The sequence below is a fragment of the Anser anser genome (genome assembly GCF_964211835.1).
Source record: "Anser anser genome assembly, chromosome: 1".
Taxonomy (NCBI): Eukaryota; Metazoa; Chordata; class Aves; order Anseriformes; family Anatidae; genus Anser; species Anser anser.
The window spans coordinates 81,160,868-81,176,107 of NC_139720.1; the positions used below are offsets into that span (position 1 = coordinate 81,160,868).

Genomic DNA, 15,240 nt, shown 5'->3' on the forward strand with positions numbered 1-15,240 from the left:
CCCTGTTCCCTGAAGAAGGGTAATTTTAATGTCATAAGAAACTTCATGTTTTGTTTCCAGCACTGATAGATCTAAAGTAAACAGCCCTCCCTAAGGAAGAAATGAAAAAAAATGAAGAACACAAAAAGCACTGCATGAGACCTTGGTTAGGACCAGGCTGAGCCTGCCCTTTCTCCCTGGTGGTGATGGGCACAGTGCAGCACTCTCCTCCATCCTACTGCCATTTTCTCCTTTTAGGGTAGCAAAATCCCTATCTGCAAAGTTCACGGTGGCACGGGAGCTGCAGCCAGTTCCAGGAATGTGCAGCCGCTCCCTGGGTCAGCTCAATGTTGCTTTCATCAGACGTGTCACTGCGATGGAGGGAAGTTGTTAGAAAGAGTTTCAGGAGGCATTGACATAATCAGGTCAGTTGGAGGTGCATAAACAAGAGAGGGGGGAACAAAACCCATAGAGAAATGCAGGTCTTTCCACCCTATCCCTGGGAGACATGAAGCAAAAAGCTTTGCTCTCACCTGCCAGCACGGCATTTTTACTCCCTGCTTTTGTCTTTTTGGCTGTAAGGTGCTTTCTTCTCTGCAGCCTGACAGACCCAAGGACGTTTTAGTCTGTCACATAGTTCTTAGGCAAATTTTGCCTTTCTTCGTACTAACGTGGCAAGCAGATTCTTTTTTTTTTTAATAGGCTGCTTAATGGCTAGGTACCCCCCACTGTGGAGATATCTGTCAGTGAGATGGAGGAGGACAGGGTCTCTCTGGAGGCTTCGGAGCCACTGGGGAGGGGAGAAGAGAGAACTTAAAGGAATACTGTATGTTGCAGGGACATCTAGGGAGCTTGTGCCTCTGATGTTGAAAACATTACTGGGCTTTTGTGTTTTCACATCTTGTGAGCCTGCTGAAAATACTTCATGACAACCAGGATATGAAGAGAGATGGGTAAAATATCATGTTATACAGTTTGCATCTGGAGATGGCACATGCTGAATGAAAACTTTAGCAGCAGGCTGCTTTTACAACTGAGGCTGAAAAATATTTTTTTCATTTATATTTTTTCAAAAAAAATAATCTAAAAGTGTTCAAATTACTAGAGAATCCTCTTTCTTGATGTGACAGTAACAATATCTGAAGTAGGGCCTGCTGTCCTGGCTGTAAGATAAAGCACTCTGTGTTTAGAGTACATACATGCTAACATACATGGAAATTTTTAATACAGTCTCAATTTATATTACTTTAAGATAACTGGTTTAATGGGGAAGAAAGATGGCAGATTTTTCCCTTTATACTGTCGCTGTTTCTGAACAATTTGTTTACCTTTGGAGGGAGGGGGCTTGGAGAAGATGGAAAGCCTTCTCCATCATCCAGATCTCCATTGAGCATCCCAGCTAACCAAAAAAAGGAAGAGACTGTGGTTAACAGAGAGATAGGAAACACATTTTGTTCCTCACAGGCTGCATTTTTGTGGTCCGTGGAAGCACTGCATTGTGAGAACTCACTAATTAAGGGGGCTACTTGTAGGAGGCCCTCCTGGGAAAACGTTGAGGTGCTCTAAGAATACAGTGCAGTTATCAGGTTAGCCACTGTGATCTTCTCTTTACACCAGTGCAGAGCTAATCTCTGCCTGTGACATTAATGGGCAAGGATCTGCAGGGGTTTTGGATAAGACTGATGTCCTCGTAAGTACAATCTCTTGCTTCTGGCAAGAGAATGGCAGTGTATTACTCTCTGTATTTGGATTATTACCATGCTTTCTACCTACTTACACTTCACTTGCAATTTAGGATAAGTAGAGTCATCATGTTCATTTTATGCCCCAAGCTTTTGTCTAGTACAGCTGTGTAGTGTTAACAGCTGCTGTTTTTTTGTTACAGAAATGGCTGCATTTTAGGAATAGGCAATGAGATTTCTGCTCTACAGTTTGCTCAACCAGCTTGTGAAGTACTTTGTAGATCCAGGTGTGTAAATAGTACTTAATAATACTGATTTTACAATAATAATTTGGTAAAAAGGGATTATGATCCATGTTTTGATGTGCAATTTGCTATCTGTTTGTTATGCAGAAAATCTTGGGCTTCTGTTACTGAGCCCAATTGAACAAAAACCCAGGTCTAGAAATTAGATTATTATTCTGCAGTTCAGTGATTAAAATAAAAATACTCTATCACTTGTATTTACATTCTTGCTGCAAATCAGGTCACCATGACCTCTGAGCTCTGTTTTCCACAGAATGGGCCAAATCCGTTCCCAGTGTGACTCCCTTGACTCCAGCACAGTCAGTTGCACAAGAGATGACTGTAGCTCATTAAGTCTGTAGAATAACTCTATTTTGATTGGGGATAAAAAATAGTATTTGCACGGAGTCTTTTTCTTGTTGGCATAGTAGATTTTTTTTTTAATGGACATTAATAGGAGCTGGCATGAAAATTGTTCACTTAAAAAGAAGAAAATAAAACAGCATAAAAGCATATATTTTATCTGCTTTCTATCTATTGTGTAGAAATAATTTTAAGACTGTAAATGATAAAAAAGTGTAGGAAGAAAACCAAAATCAGAAGAGAAAATAATTGTTGCATCTTAGCTATCTCTTCATCTGTAATACCATTCTGCTGAAAACACAGATTTAGTTCTGCTGCAAACACAAGGAAGGAGTTGGGTCCCTTTGGCTTACTGCTTCCTCTCTGAGCTGGCAGCACTGGGGAGGGAGTAGCATAGAGTGAGGATATACTCACACGAGCACCCCCCAGAGGAGGTGCTCTGCACCCCAAAGAGAGAGCAAAGCACTGGTACGAGCACCAGGAGCCTGCTGGGGGCGAGGAGGGGAGGCAAAGGGGACTAGAAACCCTGTGAGCCCTACACAGTGGGATGACGAGCAGGGAGCTGCCAGTGATGACAAATACTGGGAATCAGACACTTCCTAGAGCATGGGATTTAGAGAAAGGTCAGGTGAGGTGCCTGAGGAAGGGGTGGTGGGTGAAGAAATGACTCAAATCACCTATGCCATATAGCAGGAAAGCTTGCAGTAGACAACTGATTTAATCCTTCCACCCCTACATGACAAGAACTGACCAGGACAGCTGTCTTTCTGTTGTCTCATCTCCAATTACTTTGTCATAGCCAGGGTCCTGCAATGTCCCAGACTGGGTCTGGTGACAAATAAATAAATCTGATTGACTAGCACTGTAAGCATTAATTCTCTGGGAGTAGCAGCAGAGTAGCATTGCCCTTTGTACATGCAAGGGCCAGGAAAAATATACTGTAGCAGTTTTCTTCCTGATGCTTAGCATTAAAGACCTCAGCTCCTCCCTGCAGGTCATTAAGCCCCAGGAAATACCCCGTTCCTCTGTCGTTATTGCTTAATTATTTTCAGCTCTGTAATCTAATTTGCAGTTTGACTCTATGTTGATTCTAGCTGGTGTATCATAACCTTTACAGTACAGGAAACGCAATGCAGAGTTGGCTGTATTGATGTCTATGTCTTTTGGTGAAAAGAGCCTTTTCCTAACCTTACAACTTCAAGAAATAACTCATTTTCTAGAGAGTCTGAAACCTTTAACATTATGGATATTTCACTTTATCCTGCTTTATTTTAAATTGTTTTAGAGTTTACAATGCAAAACTGAGTAATAAAGGGTATTTTATTGAATACGTGCCATTACTCCTTAGCTTTAAAGGAGGATGTTAGAAAAATATGTCACACAGAGGAGCTGTTAACATATTCCTTGTATTTTAATTAAATATAACAGATACTTCAGGTGTTCTAAAAACAAGGACATAATATACTGATAGCTGCACAGGGAAGCTATCTGAATATAGAAATTACAAATGAGATAATTCAAGTAATTTAAAGCTTGATCTTTTATTAAATACATGCTGTCTAAAGCAGATAGTTCTATTTCAGCCAGAAATAACTGAGTTCATGTAATATCTACTACCTCCTTGATTTCTCTAGAAGTCTCCAAACCTAACAGGAAATTGGAGCAGTAGGGAGCCATCAGCTTTGAGATTCATCTCATCAAGACTCCCCTTCTTATGCCTGGAATAGTTTTGATAAGAAAATGACAAAATACACTTATAATACGTACAGTTTGTAATAAGTGATATATGGGATGCTTTTGAGCTCAAAGGTTCTCATGGATGCATATAAGTCACGTGAGCCTACACGAGGGAACTTAATCTGAAATAAAGCAGAGGATGGAAGAATGGGAAGGAGTCTCTGAAGTGTAAGTCTCTAGGAAAAGCCATCAAAAATGTCACAGAAGGAAATCATTTAGACTAGGAGATGAGAGTTGGGGAAGCATACAGAAATTACTATCAGCAATCTAAGGGCTATGTTTTGAGTAAATATCCTTAATGAGTAGTAAGTACTGCAAACGAGATTGTATTTCGTTTTTCCTGTAGCCGTTTTGTTTCCAACCCTTGAATGCATACCTCTGAACCCTGGCTTTAAGCCAGGTTAAATAAACTTTACCCTTGTTTTGCTACAGGTCTGTCTTGTGTCAAGGTGCACTAGAATGAAACAGAGGGCCTGAGATTGTAGCCTGAAGGGCTCAGGGTATTGGAGGTGCAGAGGAGGGTTAGGAACATCTATGTTCTCTGTAGTAAGGGACCCTGGGGCCTGGGAGGTCCAAGCAGATGCTCTGAAGCTTGTGTTGCCAGATTTTTTTTGAGAAGTTCCCCATGTCTGATGCAGAAAAAAACTCCGTTTGCAGTATACAAAGAGGCATAGGCCATGTCTTGGTCTATGGGGATGGTGAGACAGCCCTGTGCGGTGCCTGTGCTCTGCAAATAAACAAGGGTCCCACCTTGCTGTAAAATCTCGGGACCTGGAAAAACAAGATTTCTGGGCAGTGATGGTGGTATGTTCTAGGCTGCTGGACTCAGCTCTGTTGGGTGACTGTAAAATGCTACATGCTCTTCAAACTTCCTTGTATTAGGAATATGGATTATGAGAATATATGGAAGATTTATGAGAATGTATGGATGAGTTATTTCTGCTCTTTACTACTTCTTCGTCATATAGTTCTGTAAGCCTTAAAGCTACAGGAGACCTGCTGCCAGGAGGACTGTTGTTATCACCACAGCAGGGTATTTCAAGGGCTGTTCTTAGTACCCTGAAGCAGTGTCTGCTAACTAACCATTACAGTGAAAAATACAATAATACTCTCATATTGTCTCAAAGATTTTGTTCAAAAGCGTGTGTATAGCGAGAGAGGAAATCAAAATTGCAATTAGCCTCCCATATCCCCTATATAGGCAAATTATTTTTATGATGTCCAGATCACCTCCTCTCTAATCCCCAGCCCTGTGTCAGCAGTACAAGTGAGCCCCCAGTAATGTGAAATAGTCACAGCCTTTTGGTTACTCGGCTGTTCCTCCTGAACAGCACTGTGGCAGCCAGGCCTGCCCTTTGAATTAAACAAGTTGTTCTGGTAACAGAACTAACTGAATTAATTCAGCATAAATGAGACTGCAATATTCCAGGACATGTAAATAAAACTACATTGTTATATAGAAATGTTACATTATTCCAAGCACCCTCTTGATAGTACCAGGGGAAAATATTCTTCTAACAAATACTGAACTCTTCTTGGCTGATTCAAAATGAGTAGGAAGTTTTATGGTCTCAGCCTATATGCATTTTTAGACTTAGAAATGCTGAGTGAAATCAATGGAAGACCTTTGATCCATTAGTAATGCAGGACCATATCCTCTCATAGGTAAAAGACATAACAAAGGCTAAGGAAATGGCAACATCCCCTTTCTTCATTGTGCAGCATGGTGACTTTTTCTATGATCAGACACAAATGTAATGATTGAGGAAGAAAGGCCTTAATGTTTAGAAGAAAGGCTGAAAACAGAAGATACTCAAATGACAGCTAGAAGAAGGGAATGATGGTGATATAATTGGAGTAGACAAAGGATGTTCACTTTGTGACACATTTTGAGAAACATCCAGGAACATTTGTTATGCCAAAGCAGGTTCACGGTTCAGTGGAAATGCCATCTTCTGTTGGGGAAGTGAGCAGAAGAGGCAGCACTCTCTGAGCCGACAAGGGAACAGGTATACTTTGGGGTTCCAAAGCAGATAGTGGCGTACAAGTTTACATATATTATTGTTATTATGCTATGCTAAGTGTGCATAGCATTTTCATTTAGTGACAGATCCACTGAGGAATGAGGGTACAGTACCGTTATTTACTAACAGAGGGATCTTTTAAATTCACTTCTTAAACAGCAGTATTAGAATGACCTACCTCCTCCTCCTGCATTAAGGACTTATGAAATAGAGTATACTTGTGTGTTTATTTCTGGATTTAAAATAAATAATAAGAAGTCATGGTGTTCCTTCCTTTAGAAATATCTGATAATATGAGAATTATTCAGATTTTTCTACTCATATGCTGGCAGATCTGCCATAGGAGTCTCATGTAACAATATGCAATAACAACTGGAATCCTTGGTTTAAAGAAAATAAGTTTGGAGTTGTTGGTGTTTTTGTTGTTGTTGTTGTTTTTCTTTCAACCTTTTATTAGGAAACCTCTAGTTTTCTCACTCAAAACACAACATTTTATTTGAGACAAATAGACAAAACAGAGATGTTGAATGCCTTCTTTGCCTGTCTTCTACACTGATGATGGAGGAAAGTAACTGCAGGAATGATAAACTCCCCAAACTTGTACGGGATTTGCTGCTCCAGTTGGGTGCATGTAAGTCTATGGGGAACAATGAGATTCATCCCAGGGTATTCAGAGAGCCAGCTGATGTCATCACGAGACCTCTCTCAATTATTTTTCAATGGTCTTGGGAATCCAGAGAACTCCCAGTTGACTGAAGGCTAGCAAATGTTCCAGTTTTCAAGGGCAAGAATAAAGACCCTGGTAATTACAGGCCTGTCAGTTTCATTTCAGTGCCTGGTAAAATTAAGGGGAAAATTCTTCTGGGAGTTATTGAAAAACACCTGAAGGACAATGCGGTCATTGGTCAACGCCAAAATGCGTTCACGAGGGGAAGGTCCTGCTTAACACACTTAATCGCTTTTTATGGCAAGGCCACCAACCTAGTTGACCAGGTGAAGCCAGTGGACGTAGTCTTTGGATTTCAGCAAAGCTTTCCATACTGTTTCTCACAGCATTCTTCTGGACAAAATGTCCAGCATACAGCTAGACAAATACCTAACATGATGAGTGAATCATTGGCTGATGGGTCAGGCTCAAAGGGTTGTGGCAAATGGGGTTGGTTACATGAGGCTGACAGCCAGTCGCTGTAGGGGTTTTGCAGGGCTCCATTTTAGGGCCAGTTCTCTTCAATGTTTTCATAAATGACTTGGATGTAGGACTTGAAGGTATGCTAAATAAGTTTGTGGATGACACTAAAATGGGAGGAGCTGTTGACTCTGTCAAGGCCTTGCAGAGAGATCTTGATGAATTAGAGAGCTGGCTAATCACTAACAATGTAACATTCAACAAGAGCAAATGCCAGATTCTGCACTTGGGAATGAGCAACCCTGGCTACATGTACAGACTGGGAGATGAAAGGCTGGAGAGCAGACCAACACAGGATTGCTAGCTAGCTGAGGAAAGTGATTGTCCCACTCTATTCTGTTCTGATGCAGTCTCACCTTGAGCACTGTGTGCTATTTTGGGTGCCACAATATAAAAGACAGACATAAAACTATTAGAGAGCATACAAAGGCGGGCTACAAAGATGGTGAAGGGTCTAGAGGGGAATATGTATGAGGAGTGGCTGAGGTTACTTGGACTGTTCAGCATAGAGAAGGGGAGACTGAAGGGTAGACTTCATGGTGGCCTTACAGCCTCCTCAGAAGGCGCAGCAGAGGAGCAGGCCCATTATTTTTAATAATGCCTGTATTTTTGAGCATTTTTAGCTTTTAGGGGAGCTGATTAGATTTAGATCCATTCACTTTAGTGCTATTGTCTGGCTTGGGCCACATACTCCTTTCTGAGTTCATTGTCCCTGTTCCTGCTGACTGAGCTCTCTTAAATGAATCCAAAAATTGTCTTTTTTTTTTTTCTTTTTTTTTTTCTTTTTTTTTTCTTTTTTCCCAAGGAGATAAGGTTGAGTTGCTGCTGCTAAGTGTGGTCCTTAACTGAGACACAACCAAGGTATAACATCTCAAAACACTATGTGTGACTTTTATTTCTTGTTCCTCTCTCTCAAGGAATTAATTAGCTGCTATAAAAGTTTTAGTAGTTCAACAAACTTTTAAGGAAGCTTTAAATTATATTTAAATCTATCAAAAGAAGTAATTTGCAAAGAAAGTTCATAATGCTTCAAGTTATATTTTGGTACAACCTCTGGTGGATTGATTTTCCAGATCTTAGAGAGACCTAGAAAAGTCTGCCGGCTATATGTTCAACTAAGCTGATCCTTCCATAAGTTCTAGAAGTGAATGGCTTTTGTGGTCCTCTCTGTTGGTTTGCCCTCTGTGAGATACTTAGTATATTTTAGTTTGGAACTGCATCCTCACAACCCTGCATTTTAAGCTAAGGATTGCCCAGACCCACACAACTAAAAGTTTGGTATGATGGTGTTCTTACTTTCTAATGCATCCTTCTGCAAACTCTTCCCAGAAGCTTCTTTTCTCTCTCTTTTTTTTTTTCTGAACTTCCTATCTTTCAAAAAATCTTCAAGTGAATCAAAAGTAACAGAGGCTTCAGTGTCCTATGTTTGATATTCACTTAAATGCTGCATTATTCTTCAATAAATAGTCTAATATCTATTGGTTTCTTTGTTATGAGTGGAAAAACTTTCAATACACTTCTCTTTTCTGAAGTAAAAGCAGCTGAAGCTAGCATCACTTTCACTGTTTTGAACTTTCCATTGTGACAGACTACTGAAGATTTTTCAGTGGAGGTATTGGTGGACACAGAAGCAGTTTTGGCTGATTAAAGTCTCTCAGCAAACACATACCTGGTAAAAGCTGCTATTTAATTTGCAATATTATCAAAGTTATATGACGTGTGGCAGAAACCAGCCTCTGAAATGTGTCTAATTTGGGGATGAACTATCCATTTAATTTTCCTCATGCAGTCTGCCTGTGCATGTGTACATATAGGATAGCTCTATGCATGGGATTCTTAAAGAAGTGAACCCTAAGTAAGAAATATTTAGATCTGAGAGCCTTAGAGCTGAAAATAAATTAATAAATAAATAAATAAATAAATGTATTGCTTACTCTAAACCAAGAAGTAATATTTTGAAAATAAGTTTTGTCCTTTCTGATTTGCATATTTGACCTTGAATACATTCTTAAGAATTCTTAAGAGGTGTTGCCAGAATGTAGTTTTTTTTCTTATGATTACAGTTTTCTAGGCTGTTGTCAACCATGTTTCTTTACGGTATGCCAAACTTATCCTTGAAGTAAGACCATTGTAGTCAACAGATGCTATTGGCCCATTAACTTTAGCCTGTGATAAAGTCAATGGCAAAAGGATATTCTTATGCAAAGCAGAATCACTGGAGATATGCAACTAATCACTGAGGATTAGAATGAGGATATCCCTGTCCTTATAGCACCTTCATATGGATTTTTAGCCTTTTTTAAATAGCAAAATGACAAGGATTATTTTCCCTTGCTTATGAGAAGAAACCACAGTTTTGTCTATTATTACAAAGTGGTCAAACTTTATTAGAAATGCAATTATGTTTCTTAAATCTTTTAGTACTTCTGTGCATGTGATTGCTAAGCAATAGTAGTTCTAATTATGATTTCATAAATTGCCTATGGGCAAAACGTTAGGCTGTATGTGAACTTTCCAGTATTACTGTTTAGGCTTGACCGTTCTTATGAATTATTTTAAACCTGTATATTTTAAAGGAAAAAGACTTCAAAATATCTTTGTAGGACTGAAACCCTTTCACCTTAAGTATGTACACTTACTGGGAATCAGTGGGACCACTTCAGATTCAAAAGGTTAAGACCTCTCTGTATTCACCCATTTTGTGTGTAATCACAGAATCACTGAATAGTTGAGGGTGGAACATTGTGTATCTGTAGGTTATTAAATATAATTTTGCGGAATTTTATAATATACTTATGTAATATATATATTTTAAGAATTCAAATAATACTGTTATATCATTCCAGTACTCTGAACCTCCCCTTCCCTCCCCCCCCCCAAACAAAAAAACAAAAACAAAAACATGGTATTTTGTTGATAGAATTAATAACATTAATCCTTCAAATTTAAGGACTCCTCCCAAAGGTTATTTATATACTTTTGTTTAGACTCATTGTGATTTGATTTTTGTAGTAAATACTTTACAGCATGTATATATATGTGTGTGTGTTTTCTCATATATATATATATGAGAGCAAGAGGTTTCATTCATAAGGAAATGCAGCTCAACACTATGTTTAATTACAATGTTCTGAACTGAAATACATAGCCAGTGGGAATAGGACTATTGACTAAAAACTAGGGTAGCTTCTGTTTAGTCTGTTGGAGGCTATTCTTTTTTCTCAATTACTGTGTGTTGGAGAGGTCAGTCTGACTGCATCATTAAATTAGGTTAAGAAATATTATTTCTATCACTGAACTGCACGTGCTCCATTTCTTAAGAAAATACACAGTAGAATGCTTTCACTCTAAATTCAGAGCATTTGCTGTGCCTGGCACAAATAGCTTTTATTTTACCCTTCAAATTTACCATTACAAACCAGAGATGTCTACAGAACAAAGAATACTACAAATTGATATTTACGAGCGTAAATATTATGTATGTGTCTTCTACCACGTGTCTGCCTTCAAATTTAGGAAAATTTGTTATGGAAATGGCAGTGGATGTTTAGAGATCATAAAGATGCAGAGCCACACATGGATTTTATAGAAGGGGCTCTCTTAATAATATCTGAGAATTATCTGTCTTCTCAGGGGCAGCAGATCTTATCTGACAGACTAGTCGAGCTTTCTGAGCATCCCCAGCAGGGAGGCAAATGAGCTGAGAGATGCTGAGCTCCACGGGCAGGGGTGGCTCCATGATCATCGAACAGGTGGCTCCTCTGGGGCAACAACTTTCATTGTGTGTTGCAGACAGCTTTATATTTGTCTGATGAAATATGATAATTAATGGAATGTGATAATGTTGATATATGAATGAAAAGCATAGTAAGACTCTTCAAGAAGATAATCAAGTTTTGCCCAATGCTGCTTCTCAATGAGTAATAGATTAATAGGAAATGGAGATGGAAAGGGTCTTGAAGGGTCATTCCCCCCTGCCCTGACACTGGATCAGCCCTACCTCAACCAGCCCTGACAGATATTTGTCAGACATTCATGAAAACTGCCAGCAGGAAGACTCCACAGCCAGCCCAGGCAATCTGGCTTTACAGTTAGAAAAGCTTTTCCCAGTGTCAAACTGAAATTTCCTTCATGCAATTTAAGCCCATTATTTTTTGTCCTCTCCACAATGGATAAGGAGAACAGTTTATTTCCTTCCATTTTTGTAGCAACCTTTTACATATTTGAAAGCTGTTATCATGTCACCTCTTAGTCTTCACTTCTCTAGACTAAACAAGCTCAGTTCTTTCTATGCTCTCTCAAATGTCATGTTTTTAAGGCTTCTGATCATTCCAGAAGTGTGTGGTGAAACTCCCACTGACTTTGAGAACTGAGTTACATCTACATTGTAAAAATCTTGGATTTGCAAAGCATCTAGATTTAGTATAACCATTTTTACATGAGTGCCTTGTAATCGGCTTTTAGGTCTGAATGTGTTTGCTTAAAAAATAACAATAGCACATCTTAGCAGTAACCTTGTGTACCCATACTGGTGGGAGCACTCAGCCTTTGACATTTGCATTTTAGCAATGTATGTGGGACAGATGAGTATCTAGTATACCCACATGACATAACATCTGGTGAGTAAAGAGTGCTATAAGGACATAAAATAAAGCAGTGAATGTGTTTACAAGTACTCAACCAGCGTTGCATATATGGTAGTGTACAGAGCTAGTTGAGAAGTCCAAAAACAATTCTGAAATATGTCCCTATTCTACTTAAACAATAAAAATATCCTAAATGTTTCTGCCATCTCCAGCAGCATATACAAAGCTCTACAAATAAATAACATGAAATATGATCATTAATCATCTAAAAGAGAAAATGCTGATGAAAGAGGCAGAGTGCCTGTTCTCAGTATTACTTTGGCTTCTATTCTTTTCACACATCTCTGGCTGTCTGCAGTGTTGAGGTATTCATCTAAGCCAGACACTGTGCCTTTTTTGAGTAGTAAGCAAGCACTTTGAGGGTGTAAATCACCTCATCACATTTATGTATCTACTTCTGGATGAAATGACTTACTTCTGAACCACTTTCTCTTTTTCACTCCATTAATTTTAACTGAGTGACTAATTTAAAGGAATCAACTCTGCCTAACTCACCAATTGTGTCTCTTAACAGAGTATTTTCTTGAGAGCCCCTAGGGTCAGAAGAATGGGGTCCATGTTGTAGCATCTTTGAAAGAAAGTACTGAAGAGATGACTAGAGCTCACTGGGAATTGGGTTGTATGGCTCTAATGCTCAGCAGGTGGAAGAACTAACAGTGGCATGACTCCAAGGGGAAGTCTGTCAAGGGTAAAACAGTCACAAAGGAGAATTGTACTGTCTCTTTCCAAAGACAAAGAGACAAAAATGAGTGAGAGACATTCAAAGACTATCCAGAAGGACATCAAAATAAGGAGGGACTTCAGAAACAGCTTTGGTAGAGACAGAGAGTAAGAGAGGAGTACGTATTTAGGAAATGGCACTGGAAAGACAAAACAGAGCAAAAATGTAGGAAGCTGCTAACCTTATTTTACCACAGTTCCCAGGGTGGATGAGCCATAAAGAGGAGTAGGTAGGAATTGCCTTTGACCTGCTGTTTTCTAGAATGACTTATTTTTGAGTAATAGCAGATGCCCAGACTATATAGATTTCTGGAGTGTTGACAGCTGCTAGAAAGGAAGAGCTGGGACAGAGATTGCAGATGATGGATACACAAAATATGCTTTGTTAGGGAAGATTGGGGGACACCTAAGTTTGTATTTCAGCAACTGGAAAATGTGAGAGGAGGCAAGGGATTTTCATGTTAGAGTTGGAGGACTAGTTAAATAAGTTCAGCTGAAAGTTAGAGAATTGCTGAAAGAATTAGAAGAAAACAGTTAGTTAAGTTACAGAAGAAAACAGTTTAACTCATAGTTTAAGGACAGGTTGGATGGGGCTTTGAGCAACTTCGTCTAGTGGAAGATGTCCCTTCCCATGGCAGGGAGTTGGAACTCAATGGTTTTTAAGGTTCCTTCCAACACAAACTATTCTATGATTCTGTGAAAACTGGAGCAGGTTGCCTGGAGGACTCCCTTATGTTGCACGAGACAACAGCCTACAATAATACTTTTGTCTCAAACCCCGAGTTACATAAATCATCTTCCCCTGGGAGCAGCCTTGTAGAGTATTGGTTTCTGGGAACTTGCTTTAAGGTACGATTCCTTCAATTTATTTATTTTTTTCTTGTTTCTGTGTTGGTGCTTACCAGTATCTTTAGCCAATTATATTGTACCTTTTCCTGGTTCAAATATACTAGTCACACTTTCTGAAATGAAGGCAGACCTCTACTCATTCCTTCATTCATGCTTTCTTCATGCTGATATTCCCTGGAGAGACAGCAAATTCAAGAGCAACAGGTATATGCCTAAATATGAGAGTAGGTAACTCTGACAGAAATCAGGTGTTCTTCAGGTGTTCTTGTGCTGTTATTAAGTCAAATTGACTTTTTTTTTTTTTTTTAACCTTCAACAGAAATAGGAGTATGCTGTGCTTAGTTATATCACTTTTATCCAGGCTTTTATTAAAGAGTAATTATAATGTTAAGTATGACAAGCTGCTTAGATATCCCACTAAATTATTGCTTTATTCAAATATAATGGGTGACTGAAGAAAGGTTTGCTCCAGTTCTGTCTTGCCATTGTGTTTTGATTGGCAAGGGTATGATACATAAATTTTTCTAAGTTTTGGATTGCTACCTTTCACAAACCAATCATTAAGTAATATCCAATCTTCAGCGAAGTATGAAATCAAAGTAAAGATTAATGGATTCTTTAATGGTACTCCTAATTCAGGAAATCTTTGAGAAGTGGGAGTTTGTGGTTGGTAGTACTATTTGTGCCTCAAGCTATAGAAATGGCTAGGTAATAACTGATGTCACCTCATGCATGACTTACAAAGAGACTTTCCTGTCTGAGGCAAATGCTGGGCAGAGACTGGTATTCAGAGGTTTTAGGTTGGGTCTTACTTTAGTTGCCTTTTAAAGTTGAGCTGACACCCAGTATCTGAAGTCTTTTGTTGACCAGATTTCTGTTACAAACATTAGCCAATACAGTTGATACTTAAGATTTAGCTTTATAAGCATAGTCTTAGCTTAAGTTCCCACCTTTCCCTAACTCTGCCTCAGCACTGACCCCTCAGTAGAGCCAGGAGTGTTGCTGCAGTTCCTCGGGACTGAGTGAAACAACCTTGTTTGGTTCTGGGTTAGAAAGGGTTTTGAAACACACCCAGGTATCAGCACAACTGAGGTACTCAAGGAATAGGTATGAAGTGGGGATGAGGCAATGGAAATGGGGAGGTGGAAACTCCATAAACTGGCTTTGTCACTGATGTCCAAATTTCACAAAACCACACTCGCAAGTCAAGGACATTAGGGTGTTCTTAACCTATGCTGTTAAGCGCAATGAAAATAATAGGGTAGGGTAAGGTGCTTTTGCATTTTGATTTCATTTTCATCCTACTTTTCTTGACTTTGTGTGTACTGGTCTTCCTACAAGTTTTCCTCTCCTTCATCTCCAATTACAAATATTTCCTAAGTGATTAAATAACAACACGTATATTTTATGTTTCAGTGATGTGAAGCAGAGCTTATTAAAGGATAGGTAGGGAAGGACAGCACAAGATTTCTCAATGTAGCTGGCCTGCAATCTCCTCTGTAGCAAGTTTCTCTTCAGATGTTTTACACAGTTCACTGATGAACATGGAAAATTATGTTGCTGTAGTTAATAACCTTATTTTTTCTATGAAATTTATAATCCTTGCTGGGAATTAAATGTGAATAAGTCACTTGATGTTTTTGGTCTTATTATAAAATCCATATGTTTCCTGAGGTCTTCAAGTCTTTTCATTTAATCTGACTATAGAGATAATCGTTTTTGGAGAAAACGACTATCTGGTGAATAACCAACAAATTTATTACTGTCTAA

General features: G+C 39.0%; 1 protein-coding gene across 1 annotated transcript in view; it reads left to right on the plus strand.

The window, feature by feature from the left end:
- Positions 1–335: 335 nt before the first annotated feature.
- LOC310899744 (uncharacterized protein) overlaps positions 336–15,240 on the plus strand; it is a 71,159-nt gene continuing 56,254 nt past the window's right edge. Inside the window, exon 1 of the mRNA XM_083836591.1 lies at positions 336–1,669. The gene's annotated coding sequence lies outside the window, so the exon portion shown is untranslated. The remainder of the gene's footprint in view (positions 1,670–15,240) is intronic.